We start from the raw sequence: 26,467 nt of genomic DNA on the forward strand, positions 1-26,467 counted from the left end.
AAGTGCTTTAATAACTATTAAAATGCCTTGTGTGGTTTTTGGTAGTAATTCTAATCCCAAAAGCAAATAATAAATTATTTATTCTTATTTAATTATTTTTTTATGTAAAGAAATTATTAAATTTGTTTTAATTTTTAAAAATCTCGTAAACGAGGACACCGATGAAGTCAATCTGCGCGAGACGAACGTATTTTCGTCCTACAAATATTATACTGCTGTTAGTTGTATCATGAAAATAACACAATACACAGTAAATTATTTAACTCAATTTGGCAATATTGGCTATGTTGCCAATGTGGTGCAGTTGCGCCGCATTATCACCTGATCTACTGATTGAAAATGCGCGATTATAAAAGCAGCAGCAGTGGTGCTGCTCATCAGTTAGTCATTAGATCTATGCCTTAGAAATGTTTTATTTTAATTTTAGTTATAATGCATTGTAATTATATGCTTGCAAATTTAAATTTGAAATAAAAATGTAAAAAATTAATTTTGATGTCTTGTTCATTTATTCGATGCCCCCCTTGTACAGCTTCAGGGGTGACGCGCCCCACAATTTGAGAACCGTTGGTGTAGCAGAACAGCTTTCAGGCTTAACATTGAAGAATCAATGAAGAGACGCCACTCTTCCGGGTTGTGATCACAACCCAAGGCCGAGAACAATCCTTCAATGTCACAACAGAAATAGAGACTGTCAACTTGTGCAAAAAATTTGGTTATATCATGATGTCGGCCTTGAAACAAACAAATTTTCATACCTGGTGACAGCAAACAACATTCCTGCAGTCTCAAACGCACCAGTTCGGCTTCTGCTTTTGACAGACCCAAATCTCTGACCAAATCATTCAATTTGGAATTTATAGCATGCTGAGACACACAGCAAAATCTTCAGTGTAGTTTAGTGTTGTTTTTTCAGTGCTAACTTTTTCTGAGTTAACAAGTGTTAATTCTGGTGTTGATTTGAGGACATCAACACTGGGAGTGTTACAGAGTGTTTAGATTGGGTGTTATTTTGGGGAGTAGGTGTACATTACACCAGCAAAGAGTGGATTTGATTTCCGGTGCTAGCTGGAACAGAACTTCCTTTTACTTTAATGGCGGCCGTTACTGATTGCACTGCCAGATGATAGATAAATTAAGGTGAGTATCCATCCATCCATCCATCCATTTTCTAAACCGCTGAATCCGAATACAGGGTCACGGGGGTCTGCTGGAGCCAATCCCAGCCAACACAGGGCACAAGGCAGGAACCAATCCTGGGCAGGGTGCCAACCCACCGCAGTAAGGTGAGTGTGATACTTATTTTTAACAAATTAACGACTGAAAATTTTACAATAGTAAGTATATTTCTATTTTACGCTTATACAGTAAGTGAGAGTTTTAATGTTAGAGTTTCATGCTAATATTACTACATTAAACCCCTCGATAAATGGAAATAGACTACTTGTTATTTTAGCAAATTAATGATTGAGTAGATTATGTAGGGATATTTCAGTCCAAATACTTCTTAAACTCAAAGTGGCCCAGTATCAGGACAACAAAGGTTCAAAAAATGTTTTAAAACACATTTCTCCATAAAATTAATCAATATTGATGTTCTCTTTTTGAAAAAACAATGTTCACCCCCTGCTACCTTAACACCAAGTACATGCACTGATGTGCTTTCAAACTCCAGTGATGTAGAAGAATTGGGGAGAACACAGCTGGACCTGTCTGCAAGCTCAAACTCAAGTAATGCCTGAGAAGTTGGGAGGTTTGGTAAGTACAAACATTCTCTTCTATTTATTTCTAGTTTAAGGAATTGTGATTGAGACATGACGGCTTTGTGTTGTTTTTCTATATGCAATTTCATTAGGTGATTCAAGACTTTATTGTGCCGTTCAATACTGAAACATCTGCATGATTGCTTGGGCAGTAGGAGACAGCATTTAAGCAGAAAGTCATCAAAGAAGCAAAGTCTCTCACTTTGACAGCAGAAGTTCAAAGTTATATCAGTGCAACAGAGAAACAACAGTCTGAAAATGGTAAGCAGTATTTTGAAATTTTAAATGACAGGCGAGGCTCTCTGTTCTACATACTAATTAATATTTCTGAGCATTGACCCCTTCTCATTTTCCATCAGACTGTAACAGCAACATTTCCTCTTTCTTGCTGCTGTTTTATTTGTTACCACCTTCTGCAGGGAGGAACGAGGCTACAATCAGTCGAACTGATGCTGTTGACAGGCTTGTACATTTACATAAGGTAAATTTACTAATGCAAGATCAATGCCTTTGCAATGTGTTGTACAGTCATAGATTTTTTTTTTTGGTTGATTGGTACTGAAGGAAGTTGTTCTCTTGCTTTTCACCCAAGACCAATATGTAATGTTTCATTTTTTTGTCTTATTGGTGACATGTACATTTAATATCAATTTTAACCATATCGCAGTGGTCTGTACTTGTCTCTGCTTTCTAGCATATTATCTTCTTCCCTTTGAACATGACATGAATTACAAACACTTGTTAGTTGTAATTGCTGACAACCTCCATACTTACTGTGTTAACTTTTAGTTGTAGCACTTTTCATATTTTCAACCTGATAGAATGTTATTCATTGTTTGAAGTGTTTAATGTATTAAATTATTCTGTTCTGTTTTGAAATTGCTGTGTATTTATTAAATGCATCATGTGCCATTTTTTATCGTCCTGTACCAGCATTTAAGAAGATTTCAGCAGGAGAGAAGGTCACCAACCATACCTACTTACAGTAGGACAAACCGAGAAGAGGATCGACAATTTTTATGTGGTTGTGGACAAGCAGCTCAGGAACCACCTCCCTGAGTGCCATTGATGAACTTTCAAAGTTCATTACGTTTTTAACGTCTCCTATGAAGAATCTCTAGCAAATGTCTAGAGCATTTTATTTAATGCTATCCTTTTTAAATGATCACCACTTGCACTTATTTATTTTTACACAATTGCCATGCATGTTGATGAGCTCAGTGTTACAGAGCAGTGTTTGCACAAAAGGATTAATAGCAGCTGTAACCTATATGTAAATGTACAAATACATACATTAACCCCTGTATCCTCTATAAATTGCCATTGAGACTGGGCTTTTTTATTTATTAAAATGCTTTTGGTTGGGAAACTTGTTTTTTTTTTTTTTTTTTATCGGTTTTGAAATATTTTGTAAACAGTTTTGTTTAATAAATCAAACATTTTGAAAAGTCTTAATTCTTGTTTTTTTTAAATCTGGTGTATAATGTGTATACATGAAACTTTTATTAATGTGACATTAGCTTCTAAATAAAGTGAGGTGCAGTAACTTAACATTGCATCTAAAATAATACAATGCCAGATATACTGTACTAACACTCACTATTAACATTTTGACACTCCACACTTGTCAGGTGTTAAAATCAACACCGCAAGAGTTATTTTTTTAACACCAGCAGAGTGTTTCAGGAATTTAGTTTACATCAACTGTATGTTCAAAACACTAATAGTGTTAAAAAATTAACTCTTACGGTGTTGATTTCAACACCTGACAAGTGTGGAAAATGTAACACTACACAAAGTGTAACTTTAACTCGATTTGGTGTGGACCTATATAAACTCTGAAGAAGAGTTAAAATTAACACTGTAGGTGTGAAATTAACACTTTGGATTTTGCTGTGCAGCGTCAAGCTTGTTCAGACCTGCCCAGGCATGCCCAGAATGTCAACTTCCACAGAACAGCTTCCATCCAAGCCTAATTCCATGCCTAGATATGCCCAGACTGCACAAACTGTTATTGATAAGTCACTTACGGGAGTGAAAATATTTGGATACAAATATAAGAAAAAATCATGACAAAACTGAAATGGTAAGTGATGGGTAAATTTTGATGTGATATTCGTGATCAGCACCCAAAAATCTATAAGAAACACCCAACAGTGTTCAAGAAGCAAAAACTTTGTTGTGCAGTATAATTTGTTCAAAATACTGTATAAAGTAAATCTGACTTACAGTTACACATTTAAAACTTACAAAAACTGCACAAGTTTATAAAATTATTTAATATTGCTTTTCTAGTTTCTTTGCCCAATTACTGTAATTGTGTAAAAATAATCACTTTCTTATTGAGGGAATGTATGAGTGGCATAACATTCAGTTGTGTTTAGGGACTGGGAGAACTGTTTTAATATTTGAATTTATTTTATAAATAGAAATATAATTCATTTTTGTTCATTAAATATTGTTTAAAATACTTTAAAGTGATGGGTGTAATGTGATAGAGATTTGTTTAGTCCATCTTGCCTCTTTTTGTACAGGCAACACATGTGCATAAGCTCTACTGCCATTTCAGTTACTTGTACTGACTGCTGAGGAAATGTTTGCCGACAGGTGTGGCTATTGGATGTGTACTGTAAAAAACGAAAACATTGTGTGTAAAATAGGCAAGTTGACATAACTAAGATTTAATAAATAAAAGTCTTGGTTATGACAAATATCTTACTTAATAAAACTGTGATGTCAAAACAGTTTAAATGAAATGAATGGCAATAATGCTGATACTGTAATCAATTAAGCAATAGACTGAAGACTTTTATTAAGAGGTCAGAACTACGATGGGCAGACATCTTATGCTCCAGCAGATAAACAAACATTAACGGAATAGGGGTCCAGTTTCTCAATAACTAGCAGTGAGAGTTGGACTCGTGTGCTTCTCACTAATCTCTCACCAAGCTTTTTTCGTCCATTTCTCAATGGCTTAGAGAAGATCGGTGAGAAGCAAAAAATTTTCACTTGTGTAAGAAAACTACACATCTTAAAACCTTCCCTTTAAGGAAGCGTGGAAGTCTGAGTTTTTGTTGTAAGCTGCAGTGTAAAACAGGGATCCGATGACAAACAATGAAAATTAAAGAATAAAAAGATGAGCGCATTCAAAATTTTAATTTAGGAAAATTGTAGTAAATAACGCATGCATGAAAAATTAAGGTCCAGTCTATAAACTGATTAGTTAGTACCGGGGAGAAAATGGACAGACAATAGCAGTACCAGCAGTACCATCATATATTTTTGGAGACTATTGTAGGCCACCACCTAACTAATGCAAAGTTGTGATGAATCTTGTGTAGCTCCTGGCCACTTCCCAACAGTATTCCATTCTCAGATGATTTGCACATTAAGGGAAGGAAATCTATCCATTTTCTAAACTGACTTATCCAGAACATGATCAAGAGAAAGTGTCCACAAGCATCAGACACAAGGCAGAAACAATCCCTGGACAAAGCATCAGTCTATTTTCGAGAAGGAAATCCTTTCCTATAAACAATCAAGTGAGGAATTTAATTAATTTAATTTAATTTAACTGGTATCGTGAAGCAGACAAACTATATTGTATTGGTAAAATCCCAAATTACCAACAGTAAATTGTACTTTGTACTTAGTTTCCTAAAACTAAATTGTCTTAATTTCTTTTTACTTGAATCTGCTTTTTCCTACTTATTACCAGAAGGAGTCACTTACCTGCTTCTCTCTTTTTTCTCATATTAATGTATGTTTACGTATACAGTTTCTAGAAAATAAAAACATGAATGGACAATGTGATGGCAAGTGTACAAAAAAAAAAAAATACAATGATTTATTTATAATTGGTATAACATGACTTAATCTAGTAATAAATATCTTCAATGTCTGCGGAAAAATAACACATAACATTTTCCTCAACATTGAGATCATTATTGTCGCAGAATGCCGGAAAAGCCTTCTTTCTTCAGAAATGACTCAATAGACTTGCAGATTGCAATTACATTCACAAGAAAAACACTTAAAAACATGACATTTTTAGACTGCTCTGTGACTCTGTTGGTTAGTAACTGCATTTTGGCGTGGTCCTCTTTCCCATGCACTGGCTCAGTTATGCCCCTTTTATGCGGTTTGTGTGCTCAATTTTTCTCATTGTCCTTTAAAGTTATTACTGCTTTCAAACATTCTATGAAATGTAAATTTAATGTTCCATAATGTTGATTTAGCAGCTACCCTAAATGACAAAGATCAGACACATAACAATCATTGTAGCTATTTGTATTCCATTATTAGAGAACACATTTCATAGGACTTTCTATGTGTGAAAGTAATGAAAGCAGAACAATACTCAATACTAATATTTTTGGTTCAGAAAATCCCTGTTGGATCAGCAGCATATTGTTAAGTACTCATGCCTCTTAATGCCAAAGTTTATGGCTAAAGTCTTGTCTGGGTGGGGTTTTTTAATATTCTCTTTGTGCTTGCACAAGTTTCTTTCCACAATCCAAAGACGTAGATGTTAGGTGAATTGCAGATGGTAAACTGGCTGTCTGTGTGACTGTCTGTTTGTGTGTCCTGTTATGAATTTTCCAGGGTTTTCCCCTGCTCATCACCATAGGATGCCAATACTAAATTACTGTGACCCTGAGAAACAGGGTTTAGCACATTTGAAGCATGTTTATGTGTGTGTACACATCATTATTTTCAACAAAACAAGCTTAAAAAAAGTTATATTTTTTAACTCTGTTTTGCAGAAAATTGGGAAACAGTAAGAACTCAAAAATGACATCAGTTAAAAAGTACGAAAGGAAAAGAATACACTAAATACAGACAAGTCAGTAAATTAAAATTTTCTATCTGGACAACAATACCAATCTTCACTCTATCTTAAGTGAAATTTGTTAATTTAAAGTTCTACAGTAGTGTTGACAATTAGGGTCTTTCTTTTTGCCATTCTTTGATATACATAAACAATATCATTCTTACACTGCATCCCAATTGAAATTTGCAAGTTTTCTGAGAAGAGACCCCAAATGTGGATTAAGAGATGTAGACATTTTTGGACTACTCTTCCCAATAGCTTGCTAACAACCTTCCCATGGCAGCCTTTAGAACCTTTTTCTAGACTGATTCCCAGAAAACACCTATATGAGATAGTCAAACAAATATGAAATAAAATAAATACAAAAAACTGTTTTCTCTAATTGATAAATTGCAGATAAAATGCTTTTGCTTAAAGATGCTGTCACTATAATTTTTCAAACCAATGATATTTCATGCACATCAACATGCCATTATGAACAAGTCTTTTGACCTCTGGAATTCTAACTGCAAAGGAGGTGGGTGAACCTTGCCCCTCACACACGATTTGGCTCTCAAGGCTCACTATCCATTTCTGTGCTATCATTAGAATGTTACCTGAAACAGATAATACGCATTTATTTTGAATTTTACATCTTAATAATCAAGTCCCATAAAATGGAAAAATGCATAAACTATCATTATCATGGTTAGGTTTTATTCATATTTAAAGTATGGTTAGTATGTTTTTGTTTAAACAATAAAATAAAATTGTTACTTTGTTAAGCGATTGTTTTATAAAATGTTCACTGCACTATACAATAAATGGTAGGTACATATCAAGAATAATCAGTCTGTGCAACAGTTAGGCAAAGAGATCTGGATGGATTTAGCTCATATTTCATCATTTCATCAACTACAATGCAAATGAGATGTCAGTTGATCTGCAGGTGATGACCTTTTCTTATTAGCCAAAGCTAATCATAAAACCGCAGGCATCCTCTCCCAGGGAACCTCAAATGTTTTAGTCCAATTACTGCTTGTTGATGGGGGTGACCTGCAGCTATCAGAAGAGCTTGGTACTGGTTATGGTGAATTCTCTTGATGGTGGTTAGTTTCCTTTTCTGCATCTTCAAATAAAAACACTGTGTTACAGCCAAGAAGAAGTTTATTTCTGTTACATTATATTATTTTTTTATAAACTTGCAATTCAAAAGGTAAATTTACTTATGTTTTTATTATGAATATTGTATGTGACAACTGTTTACCTGCTTATCAGTCAGAACAAAAAACTTATGTTGAGTTTATGATTTTACCTTACCTTGTTATTTCCAGACAGCAAGAATCTTGCAGCATTGAATAGTTTTTAGGTAATTTAAAAAGTCCCTTTTTTTTTTGCAAACAGAAGGTCTAATTTACTTTCTACTCCTTGACTAATTAGCTTCATTCCAATCTGCTGTACACTTTCAGCTGGGACATTTGCTGAGGTAGCTGTACTAGCTGCCCGATCTCGTCACTTGGGTTGGCCATCTACAAGGAAAGAATGGCATGATGGAGAACTATTAGTGACAGGTCAAACACTCTGTATACAGGAAAAGGATGGTAGTCTTCTTGCTTAAAACAAGCCCAATATGGACTATGTGGCACAGGACTCGGACAGTGAACACACTGATCATTAAGCTTCACTCAATTATAGTTCTCAGTGATGAAGTAAACATTCATATGGTTCCTGACATATATTTGGCTTGATTTTGCCAAATATAACACTCTTTGGCAATAATTACTAATATGTTTATTTTGTAATTTGTGCCTTTGAGAGTGACTTCATTTGCTGTAACAGTATCTTCAAGCTGAAAATTAAAACTGGCAACTGACCACAATCTTTTCACAATAAGCATCATGGAAAAACTCTACTGCCTTTAACACATCAATAAATAGGGGGAAACAGCTTTCTTCACTCAAGTAGACTTGTAGAAGTTGGTGATCTTCTGCTAACGTTCCACACAAATTCTTGAAATTCTGCAATGTCTTTGAGCATTGCTTAACATTAGAGTGCTTGCTTTTGAAGCGTAAAGCCCAAAGGTGTAATAGTGGACCAAAATGAACAATCAGCTCAGGGTTGTGACATAAATAGTGACGCTTGAGGGAAAAACAGGGAAAATGAACTTTTCTGAAAAAAACAAAGTCCTTTATAAACACCTACAAGAAAGCTATTTGATCAGTAGAAATTGCCGGAGCACAGACAATTTCAACAATTTGTCTAAGCTGTAAGATAAGTTGTCAGACCTCATTATCAGTAGGAGATTCAATTTTGTCACCAATAAGCAAGGGCAGTAACCTCAAAAACCACCAGTTCTATGCAGCATTCCCTCCTAGCTTTTCACTATGTAGAGCTACCTCTGAAGGTTTGTCATTCATGTCATTTCCAAGATACTGAAATTGATTAACCCGTTGATTCAGATCTGATTAAGTGAAATGTTTCCTTCCATTCATAAGATGACTCAACAACAATGCTATATCATTAGACACTACTCCTTCAAACTGGTCATGATCAAGGCATGGTGATAAGCCAGATTGACAGACATGGCAGTACTGTATGTAAGTTGATTAAAAACAGAGTCAAATTTGATCCCACATTTTGTTTGTCCAGGCTGTATGTCTTGCAAATTAGTTTTATATGACACTCTTTTTCTTAAAGGCACCTTTGTGTGGTGAATACAAAAAAATGTGAGCTCATGCTGAAATTTTCAAAAAACCCTCCTATAGCTTGTCACCTGAAATTGCACACACAGTGACTTTGAACACATGCTCTCCATGATTAATTCCATTGTCCTCTAGGTCTTTGAGATCTACAGTATAATTAGTGCATCAAACACCAAATTCTGTCCAAAGTTTACAGACGTCTGGACACTGAAACAAGGATTTTAGTGTTTCCTTTATAGGAGCATAGTATGCAAAGCATTCCTTCCCTATTTCATTTTCACTGAGACATATTAGCAGTACCTCAACATATCTAAAGTTTTTTGTAAAAAAAATGTCTTTCATCTCTGGTCAGTTTTTAATATGTAATTAGTGAAAGGTTTAAAGAGATCTTCAGTTTGCAATACAACAAGTGCTTCAACAGTAACAGTCACAGATTTTCCAATTGTAGTTAACTTTTCTCTAACTTTACAAAGTAAATGAGATTGATTTAGATCATGTATATCAGAAAAGCCTTCTATTATTGCCTGTATTGTTGATGACGGTAGAAGCAGTTTTGCTTGCAATTTTCAGTAAAAACAAGCTGAACCTTTCAAGAATACAGACTGATTTAATTTATCTTGAAAATGTCAGATGGCTCACTGTGACATGTCTCATAAGAAAGACAGCCTCTAAGGCAGATCCAGCTGAAGTTCCAGCAGAACAACATGTATCTAGTCCACTAATGAGGTTTACCTAAGATCTGTTTTTGTGTTTTCTTGATAAATGTGAACTTAATGAAGACACCACTGTAAACTTTTGATCCCACTGTCTGAATGGACATAATACTATCCTGCCCTCGTTAATATGACTTTTTAAATGTGACAATAAACCAGTGAAGCTGTCACATCTGACACTGCACTGCACTATTCAACATGACACAATAGTGTTACATCTTTCATGGTTTTGGAGTGTATATGTGACCTTCTGTATGCTTTGTGTTCTCTATGCAAGTGTGCCTTAAATGTTGTGAATTTTTACAAATAAGCGACTACACTCTGGTAAACCACACTTAAATAGGGAGTTGGGAAGATCTCTGTGACTCTTAACATGAATAATAAAAACTTTTAAGGTGATGTCAATGTGATCACAAAAATGGCAGCAATACATTGCATAGTCTATAGATAAAAGATAATTTGTCCGTTCTTTTTCAATCACCACAGCACACTAATCATTACAATATACTGGTCATAAAACTATGTATTTTAATCGCTGAAAAAGATCTAACTTAACACATAGCCATAAATAACAATAACGTGAACTAAAGGGAAACAGACCTGAAAGTTTTCCACCTATAAGTAAACCAGTTAAATAAGTCTGTTTAAGAATACAATTACCTAACTGATTAATATTGTGATTAAAATTCAAACTTACAAACTTGAAAGTTATGTACGTGAACAGATACTGATTTTTTTTCTCCTGTTTAATATTTTTGAATAATAATTTTAAACAGAATTAAAGTTACAGCTAGCTATCACAACTGCCTTGCCAAATATCTTACCAAATGTCCCTCCTCCACATAGAACACAAATGTTTAGTAGTAACAAAAATAAACAAGTCTTTCATTAATCACCTTCCAAACACTAATAAGTTACCCTCCAAAGGGAAGCTTTGGCTCAAAGATTTTTTCACTTCCATGTGAAGTAATAAAGCAATGTAAAATACAATTTGAATCTTAAATTAAATTCAAAATACCTGTCACAGAATATGCCATACTTAAGTTTATTGCTACACATGTTGAAAAGGCAATATAGTAATTTATGTATTTCTCTTTAATTAAGTTGTAGTCCACCTTAACTTTATTAGTTATAACATGTACTTGGAACTTGGGAAATCAGAGTGCTTATCTTTGAACCTTGAATATTAGGTTGGTGGTGTCTTAATAGTAGAGTAGCAGTTTAAATCGTTAAAGGTAAAAGTTTGTGTAATTATATATATATATATATATAGAGTAAGTGTAATTTAATGGATTGTCCTTGTTCATGTGATCAAGTTTATATATTTGAATGTGTATAATGCTTCAGTTCAGTTTCAAAAATGTAGAATCTGAGAAAACTAAAGCATAGTTGAATAGACTCTGTTTTTTAGTTTTATGCATGTTGTTTGTATTAGAATTTTAGTACTATAGTTTATTCATGTATAATATATGCTTATGTTATTAAGATTAGATTAAATACTTTATTGTTTTACATTCTAACAATTTATTCAAGTTATTCTGAGTGTAGTGTGCTACCTAGTGGATAAAATAAAGCACTCTGTTAATGACTTAATTATGACACATTCAACAGACAGTAATTGTAATAGCTGATTTATATTTTTTGTTTATTTTACGCCATACCTTCACATTTGTGTAACTTTGGAAGGAATTAATAAATACATTTTGGATATCTTCACCTGTCACTGACTAGATATGTGTAGTGGTTATAATTTAACTATTAACCAACTTACTTTTTCAGAACACCACATTTATATACGATATACACAATGAAGCAAAATTATTTTGTCTTAATTAACCCGAATAACAAAAATGATACAGAAACACTTATAAGTTTTCATTTATTTCCAAAGTTTCAGCAGCTGCAGCAGTGGTTTTTGGAAAAGTGTTGATCTTTAGAGAAATTTGTTAGACATAAAATGCTTCTCAAAAGTCATACCCCGAAATGCATTGCATTTTCTGGTAACACTACTGAAAAAACTTTGAAAGCAACAACATATCCCATACTTCTTAGCATTTTACAGTAAAATACTGTAAACACATGAATACAGTAATTTACTGGTTGAAAATACAGCAATTTTTTACAGTGTGGTCACTGCGATACACATCCCTGGAAAAGATCAAAAAATCAATCCTACATGAACAATTTACAGTTGGTGGGGCTGAATGGGGGGCTCAAGAAAGAAAACCCAAGTTTCTTCTTTCTCAGATGTGGTCCAAATGGTTCCTGAAAATTCCTATTTTTACCCAGGAAATAATTTGTGCATGCAGTTTGTGTCTACATGAAGCGGTCGGACACTGATCAAACCCACCCCTTGTTAAGTTTTTGATGTTTTTTGACCGCCACCTGGTATTGAAAGTGTTTTATTGTAACTCTAACACTAGCGTCAAATGCTTCAGAATTCACTTCTATGAAGATTACAGTTCCATTACTGTGCGTTATAGAAAGGCTTCCAATCCTTCCTGCTTTTCCTGGCTATGCTGAAACCATGTGTGACGATGTGGGTTCTGGCTCCACACTCCCTTTGATGTTTGGGAACCCTTGAACCCAACACCGTCGATAATGTTGCCGAGTGAGCTAGTCAATGGAGGCAAATAAACAATTGAGTAAGGGGTGGTATACAAAAGTGCAATAGTGCTTTTATTAAAAATCAACAAAATAAGTGTTCATAAATAGTGCAGTTCTTCCAAATTCATTAAATAAATAATCCATAAAACGAACGTGGGGTAAAACCAATAAATAGAAACACAACAATCCTTTAAAAACGAAGGTTAAAATCTTCTCCTGGAAGCAGTCTTTAAAACAAAAAACAAATCCGGTGCTTTTCTGTATGCGTCTCACCTGCTTATCCCGTACGGGCTTAGCAGCAGGCAAGACGCTCTCTGCAGCTGCCCTCCTACTTCACACGCTCGAGACTGGAGACCTCCCGATCCCTGGCTCCGGTATGGCACTCATCCCAGTCCCCGAGACTTGATTACCCCAATAGCCAGGTCGCTCATATTGGGGACTCCACCACCAAGCCTCCCGACTTCCGCTGCCTTCCGCGGCTCGTCGCTTTCACCTTGTCACCCCGCTACCAGATCGCTCAGCGGGAGCGACATCTACACAAACACCTGGGTGTCGGCCTAACACCCAGCTTCCTCGCAGCTGCCCACGAGCGCTCGATCGCGCGCTCACCACACGCTCCGCGTGTCCGTCTCTCTCCTGCACCGCTTGCTTCCACGCTCCCTGTAACCTCCGTCCTCTCTTTCCTTTCCTTTTTCTCTCCGATCGTTTTTCTCTCTTCCCGAACGTTTCTTTTTTCTCCCTCTAAAACCGACTCGCGCTTCTTTTAAAATGACGAGGGCCACAGCAGCTGCAGCATTAGCCGCGGGACAATCATGAATGTGGGCAGTTCCTCACCTGTGCACTAGGTGAGAAACGCCCACACCCTACGGATCGTCCCACGGCCCACTATGGCCCAACGTCCCCTCACTAAGCCGCGAGCACATTGATTATTTATTTAAAAATGGCCTTTACTCAACGAGCTGTGGACCCATAACACCACACCATGCATCAAAACCACTCAAGCTACATTGTATTCCTTCTTAGAAGCTTCAGATGCTATTGTTAATTTTATCAAAAAAAATAATTTTCCAGTGTGACTTTCTTGGTCTCCTTGGCTCACTTTTACGATGGTGTATGAAGTGATGGAGTGAATTTATAGTCTGTCTGCAGTATTATTAAAATGATTCAATAATCTCTTAGCTCATATCTTAATTTTTGCTAACTTAACTCTTATAGTTGACCCAGTGGTGACTGTATATATGAACCTTGTACTTTTGCAAGTCAGTGTAATTTTGAAGATTGTTTGAATTTTGTTTACATTTAGGTTTCTTCTATGGTTTATTAACCTTACTGTGGTCTGCCAGGTCCATTTAATCAATCACCTTCCTTTGCTCTTTACTTTGTGTTTTTAGTTCATCTACTGTTATGTTTTACTTTTAGAGGGTTTCATTGTAGAGGGGCTGGAAACGTTTGTTTTTTTTTTTTTCATATTGTTAAAATCCATCCCACAATTATAATAGGCATCAAGAAAGGAGTTTACAGTGTCTACAAATCCACCATACAGCCGATAAAATGGAATACTTAATGTCTTGGTCTTTTAGTCTTCTCATTAAGACCTTTAAGACCATGCAAAATACCATGTGCAAGTATAATTACATATAAAAGTAACTAGTAATTAATAAGTGATATACTATTGTAAGTTTTGCTGATTTGCTTTTGCTCAATTTCAATATACTGCATTGACAAAAACATGCAGGACAAATGTGTGCAAATGTGTGCAGAACAATTGCTCTCAGCAACCAATACAGACGTATGTTTAGTGTAACTACTGGTGTAACCTTAAAATTGGGTTCCAAACATTTCATCAGGCAGTCTGATAACTAGGATGGTGAACAAACAGGGTCAAATAAGATTAATGAAAGAGATTCCATAGTGGCGAATAAATGCATTTGTTTATAATATTATTGCAAATGAAGCAGAGCAGATTTTAAATTCAAGTATGGGCTCCAAATTTGTAATTTTTAAATGCTTTAAACAGGAAATAAAACATTAAATATTATTGTGCAATGAATAGTATTGTGCTAGAAAGGTAAAATGATGGAACGAGTTGGTCTTGTAATTATCTTTATCAACAACTAGAACATGTGTAATTAAGATTAAAAACTTGAATATGATATATATGGTTAGTGCAAGCCAAGATATTTTAACATATCCAGAGGAGTCCTTCTAGACTTATTTCATAACTGCAGAAAATAAGCTACAGGGAACATTAATGAAGTTCAAATTGTTTCTTTCATTTTCTTTTTTGTAACCAGGGCTAACAGATTCAAAAGAGAGATATATTTGCATATTTGCAATATAAATTTGTTTCCATTTAAGCTGAATGTAGGACTCAGTCTTGCTCCCTGCTTAAGATTTTGAAGGAGAAATTTTATATCAAAGTTGAATATGGTAAATTTCAAAACTTGTAATTTAGTCTGGAACTTGGTCTACTCACTATTTAAACTATTTAGAAGTAGCTTTTGTTCTGCATGGGTCTGAATCTCAGCTCATTTACTGGGGTTTTCTCAGAACTTTATATTTGCAAAGTAACAAACAATATGATAATATATGATGTTAACTGTTAAAGTAAGAGTAAGTGTGCACATTTACATCTGCACCCTAGACTGGTACACCATTCATGTTCTTGCTTTGTATCTATTGATGCCAGGATGCACCAGGTCTATATAACCATATAATGGAAAGGTGAAAATAAAAAATAATATGGTATACTCCTTGCTTCTACACCATAATAAAACAATTATAATAATAACCTACAAGGTATTTACAACACATTTCAGTAACAAGGCTATATTTTTAAGTATTTTTTCAGATAATTATACATACTATTCACTATTGATGTTTTTAATTCATTTAAGGGTCCTTACAAGAAGGAAAATCTTTTCTGTTGTTATACATTAATTCTAAACAGGAAAAAATATTTAAACATGTTGTTGATTATATCATTTAAAGGCATGCTTTTGATTATTTAACATATCTCATCATATTTGCTTTAGTAGTTAATGCTTTACTCATTTTTTTAAAGAAATGTTCTTTAGACCAAAGTTTTGGTTTTGTTAAGCGGTAACATATTATAAGTTTTTGATTTACTGTGATAACATCATTATTCAGTTATTTACTTAATTTAATTTAATTAAATAAACAACAACCATGAAACAATATTTAAAGAATTGTTTTAATACATCAATATAAACAGAAATTTTTGTTTTGTCAATAAATCATTTGAAAATAATAATGTATTTGCATATTACAGAAACATTCTTGCTGATTATGAATTTATTTATTACATAGGAAGGCTTATTCTCCAGCTACTATTTCATATCCAATACATGAACTACATAATAGTGATATTTACTTAAAAGTAAATATTTATTAAATATAAAATTTTATTTGCCGATGTGAAACATAACTTCAGCTGTAGATTTGTATTATAACAGTCTTAAGAAATTAATTTCTAATGCCCACAGTACAATGCTTTAATTTATTTATATGTTGAAGCAACCATCTTCATTACAGGGTCAGGGGGATTTAGAGGCTATTCCAGCAGTGTGAGGCAAAAGACTAAAACTAATCCTGGACTCCCACACTTACACACTTACCCTGAACAAATGCAGATATTATCATCAAATTATCTTCATTTGTTTCAAGAGTAGATAGAAACTGGAAACCTCGGATGATATCTGCAGAACACTGGAAGAACAGAGAAACTCCATACAGAGAGCACTCCAACAAGAAATAAAACCAGTATGTAAGAATCACTGTGCCTCCCTAGAACAATATATCAGAAATGTTATCCATTTTTCTTCCTTGTTTCTTTATTATCTTGGCATTAAAAATTCAGCTCTGGAAAAAAATATGTTAAAATGTATTCTGTAAATGAAAATTGAATCAAAATTGCAATAATGCATAGTGACCTTTCCTTTAAGAATGCATTGCTGCTGATGTTGAACCTGATATTAAAGTAATTAAGAGCAACGAGCTAATATTACCAACAAGGAGTCAGATAACTATAGTATTTAGTAATATACATTTAATTATATACATTATACACAACCTATTTAATTATACACAGTAATCAGTGATGATCCTGGGATAAAAACTTTTAATGTTACTAAAAGATTTAATGACCTTTGGAACCAAGGATAAAATAATGCATATATAATTGGATTAATACTAGAGTTCACATAAGCTAGCCATATAAAAGCACTAAATGCCAATGGAGGTATAAAAAAATTAGAGAACTGTTCAATAACTGTACATGTGAAAAACGGTAACCAGCAGCAGATAAATACAGCCACCACTATTCCTAAAGTACTTGCAGCTTTTCTTTCAGATTTCGTAGACAGATTATTTTTGTTTTTAGCAGCATACATTATTTCTTGTGTTGAAATTGCTTTTGCATGTTTTCTGGCAATAACAAATATTTTGGTATACAGAGTAATTATGATCAAAATGGGTCCAATAAATGAAATTACCAAATCTATTGTATTCCAGGGTGATTTGAGTACTTGCTGGCATTGTCCAGGGCAAGTTGTTATGCTGTTACTCTCTACCGCTTCGTCGAAAAATTTAATAATGCATGCATATGTTAATGCAAAAATCCACACACTTACACTAGAGAGAGAAGCAATGCGAATTGTCATTTGACTGGAATAAATGAATGGGCTAGAAATAGCAATATTTCGATCAATAGCAATTAATACCATATTCATTATGGAAGAATCAGTCAGAAAATAATTTGAAATAGTATAAATAACACAAAACTGTTCTCCAAAATACCAGCAGGTTTCTACTGAATTAATTACCATAAATGGCATAATCAGTACTCCCACCAAAAAGTCTGCAATAGCCAATGAAAGCACAAGCACATTAGTTGGTGTTTGAAGTTGCTTAAAATGTAAAATAGAAACAATAACAACTAGATTTCCAAACAAAGTGAGCATAATTATGATAGCAGCAAGAAAATACAACACCACAGCAATGGATGATTTAAAAGTTTTCCTGATGTATGAAGCGTTTCCCATATTGTGGAAGTACTGGGCATTTAGGTTTCCTTGCATTCCACTGAAATCTTCTGTTTGTCAGTCGTTTTGCTAAAGAATGAGTTATGTTCTCCAAAGCCTAAAATTTACAGCGTTACAAAGGTATTTACATGAAAATGTGACATATGGATCCTCCTACCTCATTATGAAAAGAGATCACCTTTCCTCCTCTAAATACAGCCTTTCATCATTTGGCGTTTAGTTAGAAAGTGTAGATGATTTAATTCATTCCCTAGGCAACACTTTAAAAAATCCAAATGGTAATCTGATGTAAAGAGTTTCCAAACTAACTTTATTTTATAATACACAATAGGAAAAGTGAAAAAAGGAAACCTAATATTCATAACACAAACAAATATAACACAGAAAATCAGGAAAAGCACAACACAGGGGGAGTTCAAACCCCTAAGGCTCCTCCATCAAACCCCCACAAGCCAGCCATAAAATATATATATTAATTTTTTTGAAAATATGAATACATATTTTGTATATTTTTAGGCTAATCACACACACAATCACAGACAGTGAGAAACTGGTGTGTTATGTCACATAACATTATAAATAACACAGTGCCCTTTACTGAGTTTGTGAGACAATATTGTTAACAGTGTGCAGAGAACTCATCATAGGAAATACTGAAAGACAAGCAGTGTACGAGAGGTTCACAGTCTGGATGGGGCAAGATGCATTTCTTGGGAGCAGGGTGGGCAGGGTTCGATATTTTGGCAGGAGTTCAGTCTTTAAATTAGGAGGGTTTGAAAAAGAGACGAAATAAATGGTATTCAAAAGCAAGCATAAGTGCTTTCTTGTGTGGAGCTTTCACTCACTGATAACGAAGAAGACTTTAACAGTGATTGCTCATATTGTTATATCAACCATGTTTGGAACATTGTAAGCTGGCCAAGATTTGGTAGCATTTCCTGTCATCTCTAAAATTGGAACAGTGAAATTATTTGTCACATTTGGCTCTTGGTACAGAGATTGTGAGGGTACATGTTGTTACTTTTTTTCCAGCAAACAATCTGGTGCACACCAAGTACTATTACGTGTGCAACACATACTTTCAGAGAAGCACCAGATACTGCCACATGTGCCCATATACTATTTCCTGTTAACAGAACACACTGCTTAATAGTTTGATGGTGCGTATATGTTACCAGACTCAGGCCTACGTGAACCTGGGCCAGATACAACCCACTGCTGCAACAGTACATGTAGCCACAGCTTTATGGTGCCAAAATAGGCATAAAAGAAGCAGGCAGCAGTTAGAAATCTCTGACCATCCTTTTTTATTATTCTGATTTGCTCAGAGGTATATACTGGCTTTAGTCTCTAACTATATCAACCTGATGATTTGTTAAACAATTGTACATACCAATTGCTTTTGCTAAACATTTGTGTAAAAACACTTTCAATTAGTTATGATTACATCTTGCCTGAAGAAGCGGCCTGAGTTTCCTCAAAAGCTTGGATATTGCAATCTTATCAGTTAGCCAATAAAAGGTGTCATTTTGCTTGACTTCTCACTAAGGAAGTAGATAGATTTGTTATCACAATACTGTATTGTATGTTGACGAGATACTAATCAAAGTAGTTTAATCTTCAAAGCCGGTGACTCTTTTTTGAGACAAGTAAATATCTACATCCTGTGGACAATTACCAACAATAACCTGTAACAGAATTGTTTAGGAAATTTGCCTTTCCTCTTATCCCAGTCTGAAACCAAGGGTGCCTTTTGCCTCTTCATCTCTTGGCTTTTACATTTATTACTTACATGTGTTTTTTTCTAAAGGCAACACACAGAAATGTCCTTTTCTTTACAACACCGATTTATAGCCCATTATATATAGAGATACACTATACATAAATTGAATATTTGCAAGTTTATAAAAGCATGCCTTCAAATGCAGATTGCTGGATCCACAAAGCTACAGTGGAATCCACTGTACTAGCAAAAGGTAATTAAACTTGTTAGCTAACTACACCCAGCTATTTATTAACTCAAAGCTAGCTTCTTATTTGCACAATTTATGAGAGGAACTCTTATTTTACACATTTTGATTGTATGCTTATTTTGCCCACCCCAATACAGGCACACAAGTTTAATTCTCTTGCAAACTTGGCAACCTTTTTATGTACACCAAATGCCTCTGGTATTTAACAACAACAACAATATTTATTTATATAGCATATTTTCATACAAATGATGTGGCTCCAAGTGCTTTACAGGATGAAGAAAGAGAAAAAAGACAAAGCATAAAAAATAAAATTAGGCAATACTAATTAATATAGAATAAAAGTAAGGTCCAATGGCCAGGGAACACAGAAAAAAACAAACAAACAAACAAAAAAAAACTCTGACGTGTGCTCCAAAGAGTTACATCACATCAGAACACTTGAATTGTCAGTTTTTTGAGAAGAAGATGGCTTTGGTAAAATGAGACAAATTTGGCTTTGCTAAACTGGGAAATTTTAGCAAATTCACTGGAAAACCAGGCACACTGGATGATCCACTGCACTGTATAGAAAGGGCTGTGAAATGTAAAGTGCATTGCAGTGCATTAAATTGCATTGTGCTGATTTTATTGACATGTTTTTAACAAGAGGGATTCCTAAATTAAATTGAAACTGATATCTGCTTAACCCAAACTTAGGTACCTCAGTAAAACTCACTGGAAAATTTGGCACATTCCTGCCACCATATAAACAGCATTTTACTAATTATGATATTTAAATTGTGCTTTAAATTGTTAAATCACTTTGAACACCAGTGACGTCTCCTATGACTTCAACTGACTTTTGCAAATACAGCGAGTACTTCCCAAGTGAGCAGAGACTTTCAGAAGAAGAGAATCTTAAGTAACAACAGTTTATAATGTGCCCTTATTCCCTGTCCCTGTACTGGAGGATCCACAACCGAGCCAGGAGAATGATGTCCTGCTTGACCTACTGGAAGATATGGTAGAATGGACGTGTGAAATGAGACCCCAAGATAGACAAGTCAGATCTCAGCCCTCTTGTTCTCCATCCGGACCAAATTGCTTCACCCATTTCAATCACAATGCACATCGTCAGATGACACCAGCATAGCAAACTCCACCCATAAATCAGTAGTGTAGACCCCAAAACACCTGACCCTAATCATCTTCCTCACCAGCCTCCCCCAGTCACTATAACAGTAACAATATATCTTGCAATCACTTACATTCACAGAATATGATCCTTTCTCTCTAAACCAACCCCAAAGGGAGTACTTCTGACAAGCACAACAGATCTTCTATAGGGGGCCAAAACCTTCAATTCCAAACTTCATCCACAAAGATCCTGCTGAATTTGTACAGCTCATGATAAGTCTAACCAACCTTCTCAAGCTTCAGAAATTCATGGAAAAGACTAACCAAGTGTTTACAACTTGCACCAATCTACATTGCGGAAGTAGGGAAGTACAGTAATCCCTCCTCGATCGCGGGGGTTGCGTTCCAGAACCCCCCGCGATAGGTGAAACTCCACGAAGTAGAAACCATATGTTTGTATGGTTATTTTTATATATTTTAAGCCCTTATAAACTCTCCCACACTGATAACATTATTAGAGCCCTCTAGACATGAAATAACACCCTTTAGTCAAAAGTTTAAACTGTGCTCCATGACAAGACAGAGATGACAGTTCTTTCTCACAATTAAAAGAATGCAAACATATCTTCTCTTCAAAGGAGCACCATCAGGAGCAGAGAATGTCAGAGAGAGAGAGCGCACGTGACAGAAAAGCAAACAATCAAAAAATCAATACGCGCTGTTGGGCTTTTAAGTATGCGCACCGCAACAGAAGGGAGTAATGTGAAGGTAGTCTTTCAGCATTTTTAGAGTAGCGTCCATATTTTCTAGGCAAACAGCATCTGTGCAAACAGCCCCTCTGCTCACACCCCCTCCGTCAGGAGCAGAGAACGTCAGAGAGAGTGAGAGTGAGAAACCGAGAAAAGCAAACAATCAAGCACCGCTCGGGAAGCACATCGCATATCATTGAGGAGTTTTATTTAATACGTAATACATGCTCTGATTGGGTAGCTCCTAAGCCATCTGCCAATAGCGTCCCTTGTATGAAATCAACTGGGCAAACAAACTGAGGAAGCATGTACCATAAATTAAAAGACCCATTGTCCGCAGAAATCTGCAAACCAGCGAAAAATCCGTGATATATATTTAGATATGCTTACATTTAAAATACGCGATAGAGTGAAGCTGCGAAAGTCGAAGCGCGATATAGCGAGGGATCACTGTATAGTATATCACTAAAATACCAAAGGAAACAATGGCTAGTCAAGAATCATGATACATTCTTCATCATAATGGTAAGAATAGTCTTGTTTTCAACTGCTCATTTCAGTTCAAAGGGTCAACCTTAAATGAGTACTTGTTGCTTAAACCCAATTTAGGATCACCACTACTAGGAGTGCTAATCTGTTTTAGAGAACATACTGCTGTTATCAGTGGAGATATTAAGGCTATGTTCCACCAGTTCTGCTTATTTTCAAAACAGAAAGCACTCATTTGATTAATTTGTTGAGATATTAAATGAAAGACAGACCCAAACATCTATGAGTGGCAGGTTTTGACATTTCACACAACCTGTAGCCTATGCTGCACTACATTTGCTTTGCAGACTCATGTTCATACCCTGGTGATGACATAAGGAATTCCTCCACTCAGAATTCAACCAGCTTTCTGTCCCTGCCTCCACCTGTCAAAGGATAACCAATTTTCTGACCAATAGAAAATAGCAGGTGAAACTGGGGAAACTCACATCTAGCTATCGAAAGATCAACACGCTCTCCCCACCCAGCCCCCTGAGAGGAATATGTTTTCTCCCCTTTTCTCTTCTTCATCTACACTAAAGACTGCACCTCTAAGGACCCCCCTGTCAAACTTATCACATATGTGGACAATACAACCATCATTGGGCTCATCGGGAATGGTGATGTGTCTGCATACAGATATAAGGTAGAGCAGCTGGCCCTTTGGTGTGATCAGAACAATATGGAGCTAAACACTCTCAAAACTGTGGAGATGACAGTGGACTTTAGGAGAGGTGTCAAAATATTATTCCCCCCTCTCCATACTTAATATTGCAGTGATAGTTGTGGAAATCATCATGTTTCTGGGATCCATAATCTCCCAGGACTTGAAATGGGAGACCAATATATGGTCCATCATAAAAAAGGCACAACAACATATCTACTTCCTGCTACAGGTGAGGAAGTTCAGCCTTCTACAGGAGCTGCTGACTACACAGCAGTTACTGAGTCTCTTCTGAACTCATTCATAACATTTTGGTTGGGATCTAATCATGACAAAAACAGTCTACAACGAATAGTCAGGTCTGCAGAAAATATCATTGGTGCCAGTCTGTCCACCTTACAAGATCTGCACTATTCCAGAGTCATGAAACAGGCATAGAAAATCATCACTAACCCCTCACATTCAGGCCAGAACCTTTATGAACTTCTTCCATTGACCAGGTGTTATAGAACATTTGTTTCTCACAGACCATCACTCTTACAAATGGTGAATTCAGCTAGTTTACTACTGTGTAAGTAAGAGTTGTGTGTATGTTGATTATGTAACTAATACTTGGAGAGTTAAATTCCTTGTATATGTGTATACTTGGGCAGTAAATGTGATTCTGATTCTGATTAGCAGTTGAGATGTACTTTTATTTTGACAATTTTCTATGGGTTTCTCCACATTTGCAGAAGCTAAGGACATGGCAGATAAATTAATAAATGTTCTTACCTCAGGAAGTGTCCAGTTATGATAGTTGGAAAGTAAAACTCCTACTGTGATTGGCCACCTACCAGAGAAAACATGGCCTTAAACAAGTCAACTATGGCTTGCGAAGGATCAAATACATTCTTCAGAGCCTACATTGGGTTTGTGCTGGTATTACTCTTTTGACACTCTAGGTTACAGGCATTGAGCAATTAAGTACAACAGGCCCACAGTACAGAATATTTATAGTTAAATCAGAATGAGTCACTTGGGTTCCTTATTCCATTCACTACTCAAGTAAAAGTGTTAGTTCAGCAGCTTTTGCAAAATGAGTCACAGTGGGATGACCCCCTCTTCCGTTAAGACATACTTCAGGACTGGCACTCATGGGAGGTAGAGCTTATTCACCTGTCAAAGGTTACATAACCCCAATGCTACCTAACAACTGATATGGATGTCCCAGGAACCAGACGAGCGCTGCACATATTCTGTGCTGCCTGAGAACAGGATTATGGCAGAGTGGCCTTTCTCAGAATGGAAGATGATACAAAAAAAACATTTATTTATATGGCACATTTTCATACAAACAATGTATCTCAAAGTGCTTTAGAAAATTAAATTAAAGGAAGTTAATATAAAATATAAACAAACAAGATTAAGTAATAATATTATACAGTGTATAACAAAGAAGAAGGTAAGGTTGAATGGCCAGGAAGACAGAAAAAAGCAAAAAAAAAAGATCCAGTTAGACTGGAGAAAAAAAAAAAAAAAAATTGTAGGGGTTTCAAGGTTAAAAGACCACCCAGCTCTCACTGGGCCTTCTACATAACATAGATGTTTTAAATCAGTCCTTATGGTTTTCAGGCTTCACTTGGAAGAAAATGAAAATGATGGTGTCATGTGGATATCTGGGACACCCGCCATTCAATCCATAAACACAGGGGGCAACCTTGATCATGTGGTGGTGGTGCAGAACACCACCACAGAAGAACCGGAAAAGATAGCAGAGAATAGTACAGATTAGTAGGGAATTGTAGAACCCAGAGGAAAATGATAATTCAATGCCCATATAGACTAACAGGGATACAACTAAAATGTAGCCATGGAAAGCCATTTTAAAGTAATGGGTTTTAGCAGTTTTTTAAACTTTTCTACAGTATTAGCCTGGCGAATATCTGTTGGCAAAGTATTCCAAATTTTAGGTGCATAACAGCAAAAAGCTGCCTCACTACAACAACAACAACATTTATTGATATAGCACATTTTCATACAAATAATGTAGATCAAAGTGCTACTTCTTTTTCAGGTTTGCTCCTGGAATTATAAGCAGACCTTCAGTAGAAGATCTGAAGTTATGACTTGGAAATATAGGATAGAGCGAGATTATTTAAGGCTTTGTAAACCATTAGTAGTATTTTAAAGTCAGTTCTAATTGACATGGGTAACAAATGTAACAATGCTAAGACTGTTGAAATGTGTCCAAATTTTCTTTTTCTAGATAAGATTCTTGCTGCTGCATTCTGCACTAATTGTAATTGATTGATGTCTTTCTTGGGTAGCCTTGTAAGGAGTACATTACAGTAAAGTAGTTAACTGAAAAGAAAAGTGTAAACTAATTTTTCAGCATCTTGTAAAGTTATAAGAGGCCCAACTTTAGCTATATTCCTTAAGTGTAAAAATGCAATCCAAATAATCTGATTAATATGTGAGTTTATGTGAGTCAAAAGTAAATTCTTTACCTCTGACTTGACTTTTAAACCTAAGGGATCGAGTTTATTTCTATACCCTCACTATATTAATTTTTGCCAATCACTAAGACTTCAGTTTTCTCCTTATTTAGTTTGTTCATCCATTCAGAAATACTAGTATAAACACAGGATCAGAGAGCCAAGAGTGTTAGGGTCATCAGGTGCTATCAATAAATACAGCTGTGTGTCATCTGCATAGCTGTGGTAGCTCACCTTGTGGTTTGAGATAATCTAACTTAATGGAAGCATATAGATTGAAAAGAGCAGTGGACCCAGAATAGATCCTTGTAGTACACCATATAAAATATCATGGTTTTTTAAGGTATAGTCACCACAACTAAGAAATAATTTTCTACCTGTTAAGTAAGACTAAAGCCAATTGACTAATGTTATGTATAAGAATACTGTTATTAATAGTGTCAAATTCAGCACTCAAGTCTAAAACAACAAGAACAGATATACGGGCTCTAAAGGCAAAGGCAACCAGGAATATTTCTTTTTAATAGCCAGGTCCAGAGTAGCCCTAAAGCACAGGTGTCAAACTCTAGTCCAAGATGGCCGCAGTGGCTGCAGTTTTTCATTGTAACAATCTTCTTAATTAGTGATCAGTTTTTGCTGATAATTAACTTATTTTGCCTTAACGTTAATTAACTTGACTCAGGCCCCTTTGTTGTTTGCTTTTCCTTAATTAGCAGTCAAATAATAGTGAGATACAAAACAAGCAGCCACATGACCCGCTTACCTGTACCCATTACACAATATCTGAAAATAAAAAAGGTGAGGTCTCAGTAAGGTGGATCTCTCAGGTCACCAAAACATTTTAACGGTGTTCTTAGAAAAAACAGAAAGTCAACAGTTTTGGAAATGTATGCTGTGGCAGAATGAGGGCAGAAACAAAATTAATAATTAATAACGAGTTTAATTAACTTTAAGAATTGGCTTCTCATTAAGAAAGTAATTGGAGTGAAATTGGTTGGAGTTTGAAGCCCCAATTTAGCTGGTCATCTGTTGGCTTTTTTTAGGTCTCATTTCTGTTTGGCTGTCATTTAATGAAGAAAAGAGTCAATTCAGAGAGCTGAATCCTTAAAAACAGGATTATTAAAATGAAAAGAAAAAGAATTTAATTAACAGTGAAAACTGGTCACTAATTAGGAAAAGCATTAGAATGAAAACCTGCAGCCACTGCGGCCCTCCAGGCCCAGAGTTTGACATCCCGCCCTAAAGCATCAGCTTTCAATCCCAAGGTTAGAACTTTGTGCTTCTTTAAAAGAGGCT

Source organism: Polypterus senegalus, chromosome 3 (genome assembly GCF_016835505.1).
Source record: "Polypterus senegalus isolate Bchr_013 chromosome 3, ASM1683550v1, whole genome shotgun sequence".
Taxonomy (NCBI): domain Eukaryota; kingdom Metazoa; phylum Chordata; class Cladistia; order Polypteriformes; family Polypteridae; genus Polypterus; species Polypterus senegalus.